The sequence below is a fragment of the Solanum pennellii genome, chromosome 3 (genome assembly GCF_001406875.1).
Source record: "Solanum pennellii chromosome 3, SPENNV200".
NCBI classification, from domain to species: domain Eukaryota; kingdom Viridiplantae; phylum Streptophyta; class Magnoliopsida; order Solanales; family Solanaceae; genus Solanum; species Solanum pennellii.
This window is the reverse complement of record NC_028639.1, coordinates 48,372,657-48,394,863: the sequence shown is the minus strand read 5'-3', so window position 1 is coordinate 48,394,863 and position 22,207 is coordinate 48,372,657. Positions and strand designations below refer to the sequence as shown.

Genomic DNA, 22,207 nt, shown 5'->3' with positions numbered 1-22,207 from the left:
AGCATAAATTAGACATAACTGAACAAGCACAAAAACAAGTATAATAAGCTGAACGTGATGTGCTGATTTCTGAGCTAACTAGATGAAATGACCAATTTATAACATGCTAAAGCTGAATACTGAATATACTGATAAATGGTCAATGCAGAGAGTCTGACTGAACTGTGGGAGATACTTATAACCGATAATATAACCACATGAGCTAAATGTGGAGTCCGATGTATACGCCCCATCGAGAGGACCCAATATACCCTGTCAAAGTATAAAGGCATGCTGGCATGATCATTAAATTGATTGCCCACAGAGGGGACTTACAATTTACATGGCTAGTAGTTCTGGGACTATTGGGTACGCTAAACCCTAGTCCAACTCGGTATTATGCTACTTTCAATGAATTCAATAAATTAACTGATTATATCTGAATTTCTGTAAATACTAGATAGCTGGAAATTGAACATGCAAACTGAGAATGCAACAATTAGTCTGGTAATTGTGCATTTATAACTGATGCATGTATATCTGAAGTGTTTGAAATATATGACCTAACATGTGTAATTCAAGAACTAAAGAAATACAAAGCTAGGGTTCTGAAATTCATGATATAATCTGAGTAATAACATGATAATCTGATTTGGAACATATATTTAATAAATTCATGAAGTTCTATCAATGTTCTAGAAACCCTAGGTTTAATCATGATAAGAGAATCAAAAAATGACTGAAACTAACGATCCAATGGGTGAAAGGAACCCACTAGTGAAATCCCACATACCAGATGATGAAATCTACGGACAAATACCTATGTTTCGGGGCTGGAACTGCTGGAGCTTCTGGCGTTCTTGAACTAGGGTTCTTGAGCTTTTTTCTCCTCTGTTGCTTCTAATTTCTAAGTCTTGATTTAATGATTTGACTTGGATATGTTTTAATTATGTTTCTAGGCTTAAAATGACTAAAATCTGATGATTTAGGGTAAAAATGACATAACTTAGGGTTTAAACAAAGTGGAAAAGGTCAAAAAGACGCCTGGGAAGGTTGCTGTCGGGCCTCACGACGGCCAGGACTGACGGTCCGTCGTGCGCCCGACGCCCCGTCGTTACGTCCTTCGTGAGGGCCTGTTCGACAGGACTTTACTAAAATGGGCATAACTTTTTACTCGGAGGTACGATTTTAGCAAGGTTGGTGGCTATGAAAAGATAATTTAATTATCTATCTGTGGGTAGGTCATGGGAGACATAATTCATTTTCCGCTAAGAGTTATGATAATTTTAATTTGACCCAACTGCATTTCCCCTAACTAGCTGCAAATTTTCCACCTACGGTCAGACCTATGAACCGTAGGTCCACCTACGAACTATGCTGGTCATCCATAGCTCTTTTCAGAGAGTGGTTGAAGGGAATATTGATTGACGGTCATGAACTACGGACCATCGTTTGACCTACGGACCGTAAGTCCGTTTATTGTCCAAGACTTAACTAATTTTTCTAAGCTGAAATTTTTGGGAGTTTCTGATCCCATCGACGGTTGTGCAGGGCGGACTGTGGTTCAGGCTACGATCCGTCGATGCCACCATTGGTAGCACCTGCAAATTTTTCTGAAAAACTAATTTTTGGTCTGTTTTTGCTACGGGGTGTTACATTAACCTAAACCATTCTAAGCATAATATCAATAGCATGATCAGATGCAAGTGGAAATTCCCTTCTTAACTTCACTCTATCGCACTACCTAGATTATGAATAAAGGTAAAATTTCCTAAATATCCAAGCATCCCCCTAATTGTAAATGTGGCGTGCAACACATTCAAAAGTAAGGCTCTACTAGACACGACTTTGTAGACTCCCTAGGACGAATTGCTCTGATACAACTTCTGTCACACCCCAACAGTAAATGAGGTGGATAAGTACCATATGAACACATTTTTTACAAGTGACCTATGATGAGAAAGTAAACTACGATGCAGATATATTTACTGATGAGAAGCATTATATACAACACCAACACTAGCTGAACAAATACCTTTCCCAAGCGAAACTATGAATACAGATGATATAGCTTTACTATATCTACAAAGTCTCTAATGGAATCCATGATGGTATCATTATGAATATACGGATAGTAAAGCCTCGACAAAGCCTTGAATAAACCTGGAGCTCACCAACAACCGCTGAGTATAATATTCTTCTATTGGGGAGATCTACAAGTTGAGTACTCGTACCTACAATATGAAATGCAGCGTCCCAAATCAGGGATGTCACTATGAAAGAATGTACTGAATATATAAGTCATAATACAATCATATTTAAAATGAGTGCTCAAGTGAACCCAAATACTAATAGATAAGGATTAGAGACCATCTTTGTTTATACTTATATGTATTGTGTATGTTAGATTCTTCTTTTTACGTTTATGTGCATTATAACATTTGTAAGACATATGATACTATCACATAAATGACCAGTTGATCAGTTGTAGGAGAGGATGACCCATGGTAGGCATTTTTACCCCTGGGATGTTGTCATCATAATTCCACAAATTGGGATCGTCCCATGCTAGGTTTTCGCCCTTGAGCTGCCACCCATCCTTACAAATAGGGATCGGCCCATGCTAGGATTTCTCCCCTGAGTTGCCACCCTTCAATACCAATTAGGATCGACCCATGCTAGACATTTTCCCCTGGGTTTCCACCCATAATAATATAGATAGCTTTGCTTGAATTCTTTAATCTTTGTAATTGTTCTTTGATGTTCATAACTCCTTTGAGATTGTTCTTTTGTTTATAATATCTCATTTAGGATTGTTGTTTTGGTGGTCATAATCATTGTTGATATTTTGAACTATGTATAAGTAGTAGAAGACATATAAATATGGACTTATGATAATGACAATGACATGGGAAACAGATGTTACACCAACGTAATACTTAGGTTCTTCCATGACTCAATAAGCATTTTAACATCTCAAATTGAAGCACATATCAAGTAAACACATTTAACTTTCAACCTAGAGATTTGAACTGTATATGATAGCCAAACACACACTAACTAATATCAAAGACAAGGTATAAATTAATATGGAACCATAGGGGAACGTGGTAAGATTCAGCTTAAGAACGGATACATATTCCAAGTAAGTAAATACAAAATACAATAGAGAAAGTAGACATCTTGTGAGGTAACATAATACTCTAACACAATGTTGAGTAATAACCAATAAAGAGAACATATGAACATGTGAAAAGATGACTTATATGATGGACTAGACAATTAAAGCAAGTTTGGTTGATATGGGAAGATTGTATATCCAACATATAAACATATGTACCATGTATAATGTAGGATCACTTTGATTTATGTAAGGGAAATATGTGCCAGGTTTACTTTGACAACAAAACAAGTTTAAACCTTGCTTGCTAACACTTGGTAGAGTAAACATGTACATTTAGTAATAACTCATATTAGAATGCTCATTTTAATGTTATAGGGAGTAGGAACTGTAACTAAGGACAATCACTTTGGCCACTTAGAAAGATTACTTTTTGTAATGTAAGTTTGGATTCATGCCAAAGAAATAGGAAATCAAATAGCCTTACATACCTCAATTTCCAAATCATATAGCTTACGAAGTGTCAACCTGTCCTTTAACGTCATTGTCTTCATCTACAACAAGCAATCATTCAGGCTATAATATTATCAGCTTACCAACCAACTCGGGATATTCAATTCATCAAAACAAAAGCCATCACATAATCCTTCTAATTGATTGTTTTCTTTCACAAATTTTGTCTGTTATAGTTATTTACACGAAACAACCTTCCCAAGGAACGAGGAGTGAGTTTACCAAAATTTAAATTTATTGGTGTATCACCATAGCTTCTAAATCAGCCCCCTACTGTAACAGCCCGTCTTACGCATATGCTTGTTCTATTCTTGTGATACTGGCCTCATAGTATACGTGAGGGACCATGTTCCTTATCGGATTAGTGTTGGTTTAAACAGCCAGAAAGTGATGTATCATGTAATGCACGTTTCAGCGTGTTTACTATAAGTTGACTCCGCCGGATGTATTTAAATAGAGATAGAAAGGTGGTGATTGAGCTTAACTTGGAGAGTTAAGTTCTTAGTTGAATCAAAAGGATGTAATATTCATAAAATGGAATAAAATAATTGAGCTACTTGCTTGGCTTTATTAAGCTAGCAGTTGCATCTCCTACTTGACCTATATGGATATTGTTAAAGGGCCCAAGTTTGATAGACCAGATTTAGGATTATAGTAATGGGATCACATGAAGCTAAAACCTATTCAAGAAAAATAAAAATGAAAGAAAGCCCAACAGCCAAATCTGCCAAGGCCCAATATAGATAAAGCCAAGTGAAAGCAACTAGTTGCATCACCTAGTTTGACCTTTTGAGCTACTTGATGTGCAGAAACAGGTGCATCACCTACTTGACCAATTAGTTGCTGAAAATGGACCCAAAAATAGGAGGTTCTAAAGGATATTTTTGTGGTCAATAAAGATCCATATATATATCCAATATGAACAGATATTCTTCACCCATTTTAACACATAATATTGAGAATTATCTCCAGCTCTCTCTCTCTCTCTCTCTCTTTTCTCTTCAAGATTAAAACAACTGTTTTTAGTTGTTTTAGGTTCTTCAAGAAATTCTCATATCTGCAAACCAAGGTAAGTGTAAACACTTGGATTTTTCTTAATTCTTCCGTGGATGATTAGAAAAACATTTTATTCATGCACAAGTGTAGATACAAAAGCAAAAAAAATTCAAGAGGCTAATGCTCACTTCCATAGTTATTAAGAGACCTCTTTCTACATCTTTGGTTTAAGTGTGAAGGAAAGATGAACTTCTAGAAGAATTCATGTTATAAGGAGAAGTTGCAGAAATTGAGGTAAGGTGACTACTTTTTTTTTTGTCTTCCTTGTGTATGAGTTTGAGTGAGGAATTAGGGTTGTGCTGTAATGAAGAACTCAAGGGGGTCATCAATCCTTAACACTTCATTAAAGGCAGCACCCACACATGATCTTAACATATATATATACATTCTTATACAATAACCATACAACGTAGATCACAACTAGAATAGGAAAGTAGGCATAAGCTTCGCATAGTGTGATCATCATAACCACACACTCATGTATTCATCAATTTGCCTAAGAGGCCATGGTCAACACATATATAATGATAATATAAAGTAAACACCTCCACCATAAGTGGAACATACCACACAATGCCATACAAGGCTTCATCAATTAACAATACTGTAGAAAAGTAGAGAGGGAGAGTCATTCTTACCACTTCATCAAACTTTGATCATCATTGATCAATACACCTTTTTCATTATCATTACATTATAGGGCAGTATCTAAATATACATTTAATCATCAAAGAAACCATGTACAAGGTTCTACAAGATCATACTATAACATAATACAATACATCACATATATACTAGAAAGTATAGAGTTATAGATCATCAACCAATTTCCCTAGTCTTGTTGATCAATCATTTTTTATCAATAATATACTTTTAGGGAAGTAGTTAAATATATAGAACATCATATCTTAATCATGCTTCATCCATCCTAAGATATCGATTACAACATATACATTACTCCACCAAGTATATAGGCTATAAGAACCTAAATCAATCTTTACCAATTAAATGGTTATCTATTCATATTAGGTCAATTATACCTAACTATCATCACATTATACAAATAGGCAGTAGCTAAGGAAAATTCACCAAGATCGAGTCATACAACAACCATCCCAACGTCAAGATTACAAGTTACTGCTTGATAGACTAGAAGAACCTAGATCAATTCAAACCAAGACTTCTTTACTTTGATCATACAAGATTTATATCCACAATTCAACAATGGCATTAACCTAAGGCAGTAGCTACAAGCATCTTGTCACATCCGGGGAGCACCCCCTAGAAGTAACATGGCGTACTTGAGTTCTCGGAGGTCTTATACAAGACGATAGTTATCATTCATTGTATTGACATAGTAAATTTAGCGGAAATTTTAAAACTTTTCAGAACACATCAAATGCTAGAAACTTAACTTCACATATATATAAAGTATAAGTCATAATATATATATATAGACCCCAAAACTCTTTTCCATCTTAGACTCAACAACCTTAGAATACATTAGGGATACGGACCTCAAAACATAAGACATAACTATACAATCCTTAAATAAACTTTACATTAAGACATGTGTAGGGAATCCTTGGAACTTAAGGACCCCTTTGCTTGAGCTTGGGAATCACATATGAAGCTCCTCAATCATAGACATCCTTTAAGCATCCATAACATACACTTTGTGTAAAAAGTATAGAAGAATGGGATTAGTACAACAATGCACTAAGTATGGCAACCATGCAAAAACATGCATTTAAAAGGGACATTTTCTTGAAATCATACTTCATGCCTTTTAAAGTAAATCTTCATAAAACCCCTACTCAATAGAATATTAATCATTCACATACTTAATATAAACATATTCAAAGGCCAAACATTTCATAAAATCACTTATAGAATTTGTTACATTTTAAAGTCACATTACAGTGCACTAGTTTCCCTTAATAGTGAGCTACCTTCCCTTTTATTCATTAACCTCCCAAGTAACCCTCTAGTGATACTTGGTGCAATGCATCACCTTAAAGACACAAGGAAACATACATATCATCTACACGAGACAACACATACCATTATCGGAGTAGAATACAACTTAGACATATTTAAGCCAATACGGTAGGACAATTACAGTAAGATACATCTAACTTGCACACACACTTTACTTCTTTCATATTCCTCATTATAAGACCTCGTTCATGACCCCAATCTTTGTCTACTAGTACAATGAACATATGGAGTCCCATAACCCATACATTCTTAGGAAACCCTTTTATGAGACCACAAACCTTAACATTCAATTCATACCTCAACAAGTAAATGAAGGTAACTTCATTCATGTCAATACAAGACCTTCATCATATAGTCATTTAGACCAACATAGTTCATATAAGGATAAGACCATATCATATAGATTCAAACCATGCACATCTTCATAAAAAGTAGACAAATACTACAAAGTCATGCATATGAACATAAACATAATCATACATATTAGGTCACCTTCTTAGGACTTCATAAAAAGCTACTTGTGAAATGTCTAGATGGGTTCATTACTTCCACCTATCATAAGTAACTTAGCTTAAGACCTCCTAGTTAGGATCCTATTCATTTACTTCCATTTTCCATTTTACTTTGGGGAAACTATAGCATTAAACGACACTAACACCATGGGTGCTAAAGATGGAATTTAGTGTCGTAGAGGCTAAACCAATGGAAGGTGTTCTTACCTAGCAAAGGTAGAACATAAACACATGCTAGCATACTAAGTGATATCACATTAATAGATCCTATTTGGCAAGCATAGTAATGGAACTTGGAGGTACATGTGAAAACCCTCTTTATGCCAAGATGGGGCATTATTATCATTCACTTAAGGAAACCCTATTTATGCCTATTGAGTCATTGTGCTTATCCACCTCATGAGATTTATGGTAGACCTTCATTTCCTCATTGGAAAGGGACACACACTCATATTCAAGTTCACTCAGTGCTAAGCTAAGTTCCTTTTATTGAAAATACTTCATTAACATTTTTTATAAAGTATAGGCTTAGGAGAGTCATCCCCTCATATGATTAGCTCATAGGTCATAGATGAAAGTTCATCAACCTAAATAATGTAAGAATATCCTTTCACATGGACATAGCATATGTATTAGCACTATCTAGTTTAGGATACACTTCAGCACACCTTTCAAGGCTCCTCTATTGACTAGATCATCATTCATGTGTGTGTGTATACATATATTTGAGCAAATCTTTCACATAACACATTAAGTTTACACATGTTCATACATTAATGTATAAGGCTATATGTGTACCTATATGAGCAATCCTTTCATATCAACACTTCAAGACAATGTACATTCATACTTTATCATATCATATACTTAACATCATAGCATATAAGACATATTCATGACATGCCCATTTATTCATTTTCATGTACATTGAAACCAAACCTAGGAATTATCCTATCAAGGTACACATGTGCAATGCATAGACAAGGTCCCATACCCTTGCCCATACTAGTACACCTATCAAGCCATCCTAGTTAGGGAAACACATATCATACTTTAATAGACATCATCTTAACATTCATAGTAGTAGACACTAGTGAATATGATGACTACCTCTCATTTAGACACCATGACCTATACTACTTGTAACATTAATGTAATGTGAGTGTGTGTGTACATTGGTCAACATGATCACATAATGGCTACCAAAAACACGTTGAGGCTTCCACCCTCTTAGACCATAATACACTTTCCAAGCATAGACCACACAACACACACAAGTCAGCTTCATATTACACTTAAGACTCCTAACTTTTACTATTCATGCATTCACATAGGGGTACATAGGTAAGGGATTATTAACCATTTTAACTTATCAATGGCAGCACCTATAATTTACCCTAACATGGATATATACATACTCATACAATAGCCATACAACCTAGATCACTACTAGAATAGGAAATTAGGCATAAACTTCTCATAGTATCATCATAAGCACATGTTCATATGTTCGTCAATTTTCCTTCAAGGCCATGGTCAACACATATATAATGATCATAAAGTGAAGACCGCCACCATAAGTAGACCATACCACACAATGCCATACAAGGCTTCATCAACCTTACTATAAAAAAGTAGAGAAGTAGAAGAGTAGGGCAATTCTAACCAATCCTTTAGCCTTTGGTCATTATTGATCATTACTACTCTTTCATCAATAATTCAAGAATAGAAAAGTACCTAAAACATAATAATGATATACCAATTCATGCATAAGCTACTACATGGCCATGTTACAAACTAGTACAACATATCATAACATGCTAGAATGTAGAAGGACATAGACCATCAACCGATTTCACTTACATGGATTATAGATCATATTTCATCAATATTATCAATCGAAGGCAGTAGCTAATCATACACTTAGTCATAACGAATTCATGCTTAAAGCACTTCAAGATCAAGGTTCAAACATAGGCATTAGGCTTATTAATTCACTAGAATATGGAGGAATTAGCCAATACTATTGATTCTCTAAGTCCTTGATCATCAATCATATTTTAACAATAATGTACATGTTAGGAAGTAGATAATTAGATCATTACTCAAAGAAATCATGCTACACATAATCTAAAAATATGGATCACATCACATACATAGTATTATCAATCAATAGATTAGATGAACTAGATGAATTCATGTCAATCATTATTTACTTTGATCAAACGAGATTCCTATCCATAATTCAATCATTATGTAACCTAAAACAGTGGCTACAAGCAATTTAACGTAATACAAGGTCTTACAACAATCGACATAAAGCCAACCTTACAATGAATACATAGATCATATACTAGTCATGTTGCATTCTTCATACATTGATCCTCATGGATCTATCATCATTAATTCAAAATCAATTAACGTAAATTACAGTAGATATAGACAATTGAATGTAAGAAAATCACAATTCAACCCTTAACAAGCCATGATCAAAAAGCCCATGCAAGGACTAAATTGATTTAAAGAGCATGGGTTCATCATGCAATTGGAGTAAAATTTGCATTCAAACCAATATACTAAAATCACTTCATCATGATTTAACCGTTTAAAACGTTTTTAGAAAGAACCCATGGCTAGATTGATAGATTGAAAGATTGATCATAAAATCTTCTTTGAAAACTTTGGGAAAAACTCTCCAAGTGAAAGGTTACTTAAAGATGAAGGATCACCATACTTTTGTCTAGTTGAAAACCTCTAAAACTTGATGATTCATTCATGGAAATCCAAGCTCCAAGCTTTTCTTGAGCTTCACCAACAATGGTGGTTTCTAGGGAGAATATTTTGGAGGGAAGGTTTGATTCGTGTAGAGGGGATTGGGAATGGGATGTTCACGTGTTTGATCACTTATATACACCCATAAGTAGCTAAATAAACCTATTATAGTCAGGTTAGGACGTGTGCTAAATTTCCCATTCACCCCTTAAATAAAACAGACGCAATACTGTATCTACAGGCCACTATCAATGGAACCCATCGACTGGCCGTTGGTAAATCGACTGGCCGTCCTTTGGCTTACGTCGATTGGTCCTTAGCCTAATTTTGGTTTGAGACCTGCCCAAGATAATTTTCCATCGACGAGACCTCACCAACAGGCCGTTGGTCAACCGACTGGCCGTTGTTTGGTCCGTCCATTGACACTGCCAAGGCAGTGTGTCGACCAGCCTTGGGTTCTTCTTGTGGGGCCTTTTGCGGGGCCCTTTAGAAGTCGTATCTGGATTTTCCCAACGTAAATACAACTCTAAACGATTTGTAGACGCCCCACATGAGTTTCACCCAAAACATATGCACGTAACTTATCAACGCTTTGGATGTTCTTGGTCGTTTGACTACATGTGTTGTAGACGTCCCACATGAATTTCGAACGCTTTGGATGTTCTTGGTTGTTTCTACCTCCAAACTTATCAAAACTCCACATACCATAATTCTAACACATTTTAAAATTCATTATAACTCATTTTAAGACTTCATATGGTCATACCATACAGTATATAAACACGCATGGACACATGAGACACATAGGTGACTAGTCGTAGAACGTTTTGGTCGTCCCTTGACGTTCGACTTCCAAATCACCTCAAACATTAAAACTGCCTCAACACCATATTATAAGTAATTTTAGGACCTTAGAAACGTAAGACAAATATGTTAGGCTCTAGAAACCCTAACTCATTTTGGGGTCTTACAATATCCCCTACTTGGGAACATTCGTCCTCGAATGACACTTAGGGATATTTAATAACAAAAAGGATTTCAATGCATCAAAGAGAAGTTCATAACATTTATAACATAACCACTCTTTAGTACTCAATGCACACAAGCAAGCAAAACATCCATTCACTCACTCTTTAATGCATCATTCACAAAGTCTCTTATCATGTTCGTAGGAGGAACATCTTTCTCTTAATCATAACATGGTCATTTTATTTCAATTCACTAAGAGATCATTTGCAACTATTCTTTAAGTCACACTTAGGAAGATTTTCAACAACACTCAAGAATCAATTTAGGCACTCATACTTCAATGCACATAGACTTGAGTTAATTGAATCAACAAACATCATTATTAGTTAGACCTAGTGCCGTGAAGGTCATACTCAACCATACCATGCTTAGTAGTGTCCATGGAGGAATGTCCTTCTCCTCAACACACTTAAATGTATTATGAGTTCACACCTAAGCAAAGTACAAGGTAAATTTTCCTCTTAAATGAGAAATTCTCAACTTTTGAACCAAGGTATGATCATGTATTCTTCCTAGTGAATTCCAAATTGTAAGTCACACCAAGTACATCCCATCAATTAGGAAGTAATTTCACAAAATTTCAATTTCTAACATAGTACTCACCTTCACAGGAAGCATCATTTGAGGTGAATTACACAAATCATAGGCATACACATTAACACTTAGATAAACATTCTTTCACCTTTCAAAAGTGAGCCTACAATCATGCATCCCAAATCATAAAGGTCACATAGTTTTCAAGAGCCTCTACACTTTTCATTTTAAAGAGATTCAACTTTCCATTACAAGGCTAAACATTTCACCTCACAAGTGTCTATTACTTTGATTCTTATCTTATCTCATGAAGTCAAAAGCACAACTAGCATATAAAGATACGATTTAACATGAGAAAACATGGGTTTTTTCAAAATTTTTCTTTCATACACTTTGGAATCTTTACAATATCTTTAAGGTAATGTCAATCAATGCATACCAAACATATAAGGTCATGCAATTCATAGTTTATGCAGAACTCTTATTCATGAACAAGATTACTAAAAATTCAATAGATTCAAGTTCAAGTAATAATAAAAGAACAAGGTAGACAATTTCAACAAACTTACTACTCAATCACCATCCCCCACTTAAGGTAAACCCCATTTTAAGAGTAAATTAACCCAAACATAAGAGGATCTTAAGTAAGTAACCTTCATTTCATCACTTAAAAGTGATTACAAATTTAGAAGGATTTACAGTAAGTCAACCAAGGTATTCTAAACTTTAGTACCTAGGCAATATATCCCCAATTATCAAGTTAGGTCACCTCATTCAACCATATAAGGTTTGTACAAAATACCATAAACACCAAGGTAATACATCATTAGGGGAAACAATAGATGAGACTTAGCCTTAAGGACTCTTTCTTTTCTTTCAACATTAAAGTAAGGTAACTTCTAGGTCAATCAAACCCACATCATCACCCTACAAAGATAAGAATACTAACCTCAATTCTAGGGGAAACATCAATTCCACAACGTCGAGGGGATCACAACACAATAAGAGTTAGAAATAATTCTATGACTCATCATTCCATAAGACTCTCATTCTTCATTCCAAATAGCAATTCTCCTTTTTACATTCAGTATCATGCTCATATCATCAATTCTATACATATTTTGACAACATCTAATCAAAGAACAATTTAGTTGATTTCCCAAAAATCTCACAGTAAACTTCCTATCGTTACAGTGAACATGCTTCCGAATTCCAAAAATTCAACATTTAGGCAATTGATGGGAGAAGCATGACAATATGATATACAAAACTTTACCTAGACAAGCATACTATCATCACACCTAGGATCAAGTCTACACAAAGGACTCCAATCCATGCTAGGCAACTTATCAAGGACCACATGTATACAAAAGGAAACACTGAACACCTTTAAGTACATAATCTTAAGGTAGCATTCTTCCATAGGTAGTCACTAAGCATTTCAAGTTTAAATCATATTATTAGGCTACCATAATGCAAAACCATATAGTAACACATTCCCAAAAGAAACTCATGACAACCATAGTAACTTCTAACATGCTTTAACTATATCATGACATACATTTTTCAACATAACATGCTATTTAACATAAATTTCATATATAGCCACAAATGGTGTCACATCATCAAAACATGCCAAAATTCACCTTCACACACTCATTAAACCATAAAACCAATATAAACATTTAAACTCACCTTTTCTCCCTCAAGCATAGAGAACAATCTCATCCAAGCAACCACATCTAAAAGACCACCGGACAAGAAAACGTAAGAGATAGATCTTATAGAGTTAAGTTCTATGGCACGATATGAGAATGATGAAGAAGGGAAACTCTATCGTCCTATAGCCTCTCATACCATTTGATGTGTCGCGACTCAGGTGTCGATGGGCAGGCGTAGGACCAACAGCGGTTTCCTATGGTTATTTTTTGGGTATTATAAATAGTGTTATATGTATTAAACACCTAGAGAAATTCATTATTCTAAATCAAAACCTAAATTCTCTAAGAAATCCTCTACAACTCCATTGGAGCCAAAACTGAAGACAGAGCTTGGATTGAAGATTTATTTGGTGATTCTTAATATATATTCATCAAATTTGTGGTCTAGTGTCAACTAAGGTATGACCTTCATCCTTGAATCTCTTTTCATCAAGGAACCAATCTTCAAAATAATTTCTAAATTTTTTGAAAAATGAACTTGTCCAATTTAGTAATCTATCCATGGGTTTTTGCACTAAATGTTTTGAATAACTGTATAATGATTGAACTGATGTTAATTTGATAATTTTAACGTAAAAAACAATGAACCATGTAATTCATGTAACCCTAGATTTGGTTACTTTATGGGTGAATTGATTATGTCATAATGCTATTGAATTTTTATGTAGTTTGATTAGGGTTATTGAATTATGATAGAACATTCTAGAATTGTTAGTTGGATGCCCTAATTTCGTAAATTCATGTTGAATTATCTTTGAATCATTATATATTGTACTTATTGGATTGGATTGTAAACTATGGCCATTGGTAATGGCCTTGGTATATTGTGTTGGATGAATTGGTTATGGATTGAAGTTGTGAGGTTTGATCAATGGTATGTTTACTTAACTCTCTCTATATTTTGTAGTCTAGTTCTTAGATGATGATGATGCTTGGTATGGTCTATTTATGTCGGCGGTGCTTATGTGTTATACTTGTGACTAATGTTGCCTTGTTGGCAATTACTTTATGAATTGTGAATGATATGGCCTTGTCGGCGTTATTCAAGTAAATTTCTTTGTCATGCTTTAACTTGATTATGTGGATAGTATGAACGTCAAGGTGACTTATGTGTTAATGTGGATTCAAAGCATGAGTTCTCCCAGTTGATGATGTGTGTCTTATTAGACTATAGTGTAGTCATTTTGTGGAATACTTGATTTTGAGTGTGATGTTTCTTGATAGATGATATGATACTTGTGATACTTAGAATGATGATACTATAGTTGTGAGTAGGGTGACCTATTGATGATGGTTGTTATGTGTATGTGTTTCTAAAATTATATGCAATGTGTGAAGTATGTATGTGTCTTGTTTTGGTAGACTTGTGTTCCTTACTTGATATAGGTATAATGTGAATATGAGTTCTTGACTTAGTATTCTAAAGCCTCTTAGTTCTGTATATTTGATTGACATGTGACCTTGAACATTTTCAAGAAGGTCTTTTATGTGGAAACTTCATCCTAGATGTAAGGTTATGATATCCTTGAATTCGAAAGTTGTATTGGTATCCTTCTTGTGTGAATGGTGGAGTTATGGTTGATTGGATGGAACGACATGAAATCATCCTTAGGAAATTCATTGAGCTATCGTTTTGGAAATTGTTGGTAGCCCTATTTGACCTGCTTTGATAAGGTGAAATGTGATTGGGTTATAAACTAGATACGAAACCTCTTTATGTGATCCTTTATGTGAATTAATCTACGATAACAAAAGGTTAGCACTGAGTGATGATGGTTAGGGGAGTTTCTCTAAGATAAGATGACATAAACAAAGAACCCCTTCATATTCCTTAACCATGTTCCTACATGGGTTATGTCCTCGTTCTACCATTACCAAGTTAAACACCCTTTATCAGAGTAGGTTGACTCCGGATTTCATGCTTAGCTACCATGGTATATGTCAGCTATTGTCTTTTCTCATCATGTAGGACACCTACTAGTATTGGAGAAGTTCTATGAAGCTTAAGGTGGTGGAATGGGACACTATCTAAACATTGCACGATTAGGCTTTGAAGATGTTTAGTAAGTGAGTACCTAGGTCTTCTCCAAGACAATTACTTGAATGTCCTAATATGTTTAATGTGTCTTAAGTGAACTAATGGATAATGTCTTAAGTTAGAAAAACATGTTAATGACTAAGTGCTTACCTATAGTAGTTTAAGGGTTGCTTAGTTAAGGTATGAAGGGGGAATGGGAATGGTCACTTTATATCTTACCTAGGGAAATCTTAAGAATGACTCTAGATAGGGTAAGTAATTTGAATAAGTAGACATAATCTCAACTTATGTAGTCTTAAGGATTATTTAGGTAAGCTTGGAAAAGGTGTATGAGCGTCTTTTCTTGCATTACTTATGTATGTCTTTTGATACCTTTGGGAAGAGAATGTCATATTATATGTATACTAGTACGTTTAGTGAGAATTATCTTATCTTAGATAGTCTAAAGGATCTCTTAGGTGTGTGTGAAGGGATTGTATAGGCGGTCGCTTCACAACTCACCCAAGTGAACCTTAGAATCACTTTGGTAGGATCATCTCATGTTTATGTGTTTTAGATGTATTTTGATGCTATATTATGAAATATTAATTATTAGTAAAGTTACAGTGAAGTCACTGTATGTTCACTGTAACCTCACTGTTAAGTGCATCTATATTGAGTATAAATTTTAGTGTCTTCTAATTGTGTTGTTTGGGGTTTAAATGTGGTTTTTATATTTTTAGTGCGATGTTTTAATAAAAAAGAGCATGTTTCTCATAAATGTCTATTCTCATTATTTTATGCATTAAGTCATACTTAGTACATGTCTTTGTACTAATACCATATATATTGTCATATCTAAATAGGATATAACAATATATATGAAATATTAATTATTAGTAAAGTTACAGTGAAGTCACTGTATGTTCACTGTATCCTCACTGTTAAGTGCATCTAAATTGAGTATATGTTTTAGTGTCTTTTAATTGTGTTGTTTGGGGTTTAAATGTGGTCTTTATATTTTTAGTGTGATGTTTTAATCAAAAAGAGCACGTTTCTCATAAATGTTTGTTCTCATGATTTTATGCATTAAGTCATACTTAGTACATGTCTTTGTACTAATACCATATATATTGTTATATCTAAATGTAACAACCCTATAAATGAATAGGATAAATACTTAAGGTGATTTATTTATTATTTAAAATCTGAAATTTTAAGGGCAAAAATGTTCCTTTCACGTATAATTAATAAAATGAGATTTAAGTATTAAGGGGAGTCCTAAATTGACTCAGTCATTATCTAAGCCTAAACAACTTCACATGTTTCACTCTTTCACGTCTATCACATTCTCACGTTCAAACTCTATTGTTTTCTCTCTGCCAATTAACGTGAAGAAAAGAAAATATAACAAAGGTTCTTCACACTTGATGAACCCCGAAAAAAATCTAAGAAATAAAGCTAATCAAAAACGTTAAGGCAAGGAGATTTACGTCGAGTTGGTGGTGAAACTTTAGGTGAGTTGGACGTGGTTCTGGAGGAAGGTTTGGGCAGCAACTTCAACGCTTGAACATCAATTAAGGTATGGGTTTCTTTTCTCTTTGTCCCTTTCCCAAGAGACCCCTTAAGATTCAAGATATTTACTCTGAAAAGTAGGATTGTTCCCCTTTTGCATGTCCCTGTCACTAGATCCCAATGAACTTTAGGTTGGGTACGTTTGCTGGTACAAAGTAGGGACGCAATGTGTTTCTGTGATGTTTATGTTTAAATATGCATGTTCTAAATTTTGTGAATAATGATTATGTTGTTAGAAATAATATGAAAAAGTGATGTGGGTGTGGATGTGTGGCGGTGAAGTTGGTCACTGTTTGAAGGTGTGCAAAGGCATGTTAATTCTTGTATTTTATGTGCTAAAAATTGTGCACAATGTGATGTTCATATGGTGTGTGAAGTTAAAAATTTTGAATGAAAATGCTTGACTGATGTAACTACTAAACTACACCTAACAACGCACTAAATGCTTGATGAAATGCCCTATGAAACTAACATGAAAAGGTTGATTAAAGGAAGAGAAAAATTATGAATAAATTTCCAGCCTAATGTACTTTAAATTTCATTCAGAAAGGGTGTTGAAATCTGGAAATTTAATACATTTTAAAGAGGTGAGGCCACCAGGGTTCGAACCTGTGACCTCACCCTTTAGCTACTACAATTTGCGAGAAAGAAAAAATAAAAGGGGGATGGGGGGAATAGAAATGGGTCTGTTGGGTTAGTAAGAAGAGAATAAGAATCAAAACAAATGGGAGGTGTAGGAGTCGAACCCATGACCTCCATGCAGCGAGTGAAAGAAGAGAAAATAAAGAAAGGAAAATGTGAGGCGTGGGAATCGAACCCACGACCTCAAGGCTGGAAAGGAGAACGCAATTTAAATATAAAAAAAAAGATAGGTGAGGTTGTGCGGCTCGATCCCACAACCTCACTTCCAAACTCCTAGCCTAGTGAGTTTTAATTAAAAATTTAAAATAAGGAGGTTGTGGGGGTTCGAACCTAAAACCTGCCAATGTTCTAGCAAAATTAACAACAAAAATAAGGATGCTGTGGGGGTTCGAACCCACAACCTCCAAATGCCCTGCGAAAAACTAAAGAATAGAATGGAAGAGGTTTTGGGGGCTTGAACCCACAACCCTTCAGCCAATTTAAGAGGAAACCAATTAGAAAAATTAATATATAATGTTAATGTTGGAGTTCGATCTAGAGTTCCAATGTTATGGAAATTAAAAATAAAATCAATGAAAAATGTAAATGTTATCCAAGTGATTCAAATTTGGTTTCCTTGCCCAAACATCCGTATTGATAAATAAGTCATACGTGAACAAAATATCCAACAATAATGCCACCTATTTAGATTAAAATCAAGATCTTGGCACATATACCAGATACATAAGTCTTGTACTACATAATCTTAGGAATGTATGAATCAATTAACGAACTATGAATGAAGTCCCATGGCTTGTATGTATTGACTCATAAGTCTAGCATACGTTCAAAAGTAAGTGAACCTAAGATGTATGTAATGAAATGATGAACCCTAGAATGGTTAAGTATGAGTATAAGATACACTAAATGCCCAAGTGCATTGGTATAAGATAAGATTAACAATGAAATGAGGAAATGAACAATAAAATGAGAAACCCTAGAAGGGTTAAGTAAGGGTGTGAAACACACTAAATGGCCAAGTGCATTGCCATATGATGAAATGAACATTCACGTAATAAGAGGTGAGTAACTATGGAAAGTAAATGTGCTAATGATAAGGAATGTGGTGACAACATGATATGAGGCTAATGTAAAAGATGAGAGCAATCTCAGATGAGCCTAAGTAAATGTTACCAAAACGTACTCACCAATGAGAGTGTAAAGTTAATGGAGAGACCAATCTCTATGAACAATTTAATGAAAATATTGAGCTTAACACACTTAAAACTAATGATGAGATGATAAATCATCTAATGAGATATGATATCCTCATACTAGAAGCCATCTTCCATGACGTATGAGATGAATGAAATTGAACTTTATACTGAGCACCGATAGGCTAGATATGAGTGGTGATGCCTTCTTTCTGATAGGGCGGAGGTTCACGTAACTCTCATGAGATGAGACTGTCAGGCTTGACGGGTATGGGTCTCCTTACATCTCCTAGTCTTCGAACCTATATATCCAATATAGGGATTTGGCAGGGTTAAATTCCCATGTGTGCTAGCATGTTATGGGTAACTTTGGCCGGTGATTCTACCTCTTTTCGGTGTGGGGAGACACTGGATGTTATGAGGCTCACATGATCTATGTCGGTTTAAGTTAAAATTCCCAATAAACGAATGAGGCCAGCCTCAAATGATGCACATAACGACATTAGGTCATTCTTGGTCATTGCACAACGAACCTAATGAAAGTCTTAAACTACATCCTAGGTATAGCTGGTGTTTACACTGGCCTATGAATGAAATGATATGGAGTACTTATAAATGAACGAAGAAGACTCTGTGTTTGCTAATGAGGACTCCCTAGTCGAGGTCCCATCTGTTGAGCCCTCAAATCTGAGATGTCTTGATGTTAAGTCCATGATTCCAAGGTCTCATGGCATATGAATGAGTGATATTAAATAAGTTATGTGCTACATGCAAAATGTGTTATATGCTATATGATATGTGCTATGTATAAATGTTATGTGCTGTGTGAAAATGTGAAAAGTATGATGCTGTATGTTATTTTCATGGCATAACTTTCCTATTCCAAATAATGAAAGCTCACTGACTTTCCTAATCCAAATTTGGAAACCTTCCTAATCTCAAATTGGCAAGTCCACTGACTTGACTTCCGAAAATGATGTTGTTAAGAAAGAGTTATTCTTTATCATGCATGTCCTTTGGTGTGTTCTTGCATATACCCATACTTAGTAAAATGTGTACTAACCCTATACAAACTCTACTATTTTAGGTGTAGGCACAGGTGGACGATAGAGCTACAGGATCTTCGCTACAGTTATCTTGACGTTCAGCATTCATCCGTCTTTGGTAGGTCCTCATGCTTTCGAGGATGCTGCTATTTTATATTCTAGCTTAATTGTAGAGTTGAGCTAGTGGAGCATGTCCCACTAGCGTTTCATTCCTGTTTTAATTCAGACTATGTATTGGTGCCATTTTGGCAATTATACACTTAATAAGAATTGAACTATTTCTTTTAGTTGCTTATCTCTTAATGTTTGATGGTTGATGGTGATCAATGACGTATTAATGAGAATGTTTTTATAAGTATGTTCAGAAACAAAAAGTTTCAAACTTTATGCTAAAATTAACCTATGCAAAGTAAGAATGCCGTAAGTAGGCTTGTCTCGACCTCAGAGAGGTCAAAGACGCCGGTCTCGTCTGGGGTCTAGATTCCGGTCGTGACAAAGTTGTTAACTTGCTTCACTTCCCATGTACACTAGCGTGTTTTGGGTCACTTTGTCCGGTGATTCCGCATTTTTTTGGTGTAGGGTTTCATGACACTGGATTTCATGATTCTCACATGATCTATGTCGGTTTAAGTTAAAGTTCCCCATGAATGAATGAGGCCAGCCTCAAATGATGCACATAATGAAAGGAATGATACCAAAGCTGTTAGTATAGGATAATTAAGAGGTGAGCTAGACTTAAGTAATGACACTAGGTCATTCTTAATCATTGCACATTGAACCCGATGAAAGTCTTAAACTACAACCTAGGTGTAACTGGTGTTTACACTAGCCTATGAATGAAATGAAATGAAGTACGTATGAATGAATGAAGCAGAGTCTGTGTTTGCTAAAGAAGGCTCCTAGTTGAGTTCCCATATGTTGAGCCTTCATTTTTGGGAAGTCTTGATGTCAAGTCCACGATTCCAAGGTCTGATGAGATATGAACGATATGAATAATGTTATGTGCTATATGTTATATGCTATGTTCAAGATGTTATGTGATGTGTGCAATATCATAAGTATGATGATGCATGTTACTCTCATGGCATGAGTTTCCTAATCCAAATTTGGAAAGCTCACTAACTTTCATAAGCTCAATTTGGCAACTCCATTGACTTGACTTTCCATAATCATGTTTTTAGGAAAGAGTTGTTCTTAATCATGCATGTCCTTGGTGTGTGCTTGCATATACCGGAACTTAGTACAAGTGTGTACTAATCCCATACAACTCTACAATATTAGGTGTAGGCACAGCTGGACGCTAGAGCTACAGGTTGACGCTGAAACTATCCGGACGTGGAGCATTCATCCGAACTTGGTAGGCCCTCATGCTTTAGAAGATGCTTACCCATTATATTCTTGCATAGTTATAGTTTTAAGCTAGTGAAGTATGTTCCACTAGCGTTTCTTTCCGCTTTTGTTCAGACATTGTATTGGTGCTATTTTTGCAAGTACACATTTAATTCTATATTAAATTATTTCTATCATTTGATGATCTTAATGTTAGATGGTTGATGGTGAAAAATTATGAATCTAATAGAATGACTAGTATGTATGTTAAGAAACAAAAAGTTTCAAATTTTCCGCTAAAATTAACCTAGAAAAGTAAGAATGACGTAGTAGGCTTGTCTGCGACCTATGAGAGGTCAACAACGCCGGTATCGTCTGGGGTCTAGACTCCGGTCGTGACAAAGTTATCTAACTTCCTTCTTGTGTGAACGCGTAGAAGAATACACACAAGAATTAGGATGGCCAAGTGTTCTAAGGCGCCAAGCTCAAGATCTGTCCTGCCCAGGAAAGGGCCATAATGGAAATGCCTAATGTTGAGAAAGACGTGTGGTGAGTGTGGTTGTTCGCATGGAGGTGATTGCATGGTAATGTCTAAAATCCTTCTATGCGTATTGATGAAGAGGAGAAGGATAAGTTGGATACATACCAACTCAAGAATATGGCTTAGACATGGATTTGTTTCATGAGTATTATGCTATAATAGACTATAGAAACAGGGTAGTAAGGCTTCAGTTTCCAAAAAAGTTGGGCTAAAATGAGAAGAGCGTGGGTCAAATCCAAAAGGCCAAGGCAGATGCTCAGCCTCGGCCAAATGTTGTAGCCGAACCCCCAAGAGAAACCGGTTCCATGCGTTGAAGGAAGCGAGGAACAAGAGAAGTACACGGATGTGGATAATGGTAACTTGTTTGTCTTCTCCTATCCTGTTTATGCATTATTAGATCCAGGATCTACCTTGTCTATGGTAACTCCTTTTGTGGCTAATAAATTTGACTTAATTCGTGAGATCTTACATGAACCGTTTCTAGTTAGTACTCCCATAGGAGACAGTGTTAAGGTAGAAGGGGTATGTAGATAAATAGATGACATAGTGGCAAGTCCCTTTGAAATTAAGTTGGGCCTCATTAGGTTCAAATCATAAGGCCAATAAGATGTTATCTAAGAGGTTAG

General features: G+C 35.3%; 1 long non-coding RNA gene across 1 annotated transcript; it reads left to right on the top strand.

Annotated features, from left to right (window-relative positions):
- Positions 1-4,562: 4,562 nt before the first annotated feature.
- LOC107014065 lies at positions 4,563-19,998 on the top strand. The gene is made up of 4 exons (XR_001456182.2): positions 4,563-4,682; positions 4,842-4,903; positions 16,773-16,837; positions 19,753-19,998. It is a non-coding gene; the product is annotated as an uncharacterized LOC107014065 (long non-coding RNA).
- Positions 19,999-22,207: the final 2,209 nt, after the last annotated feature.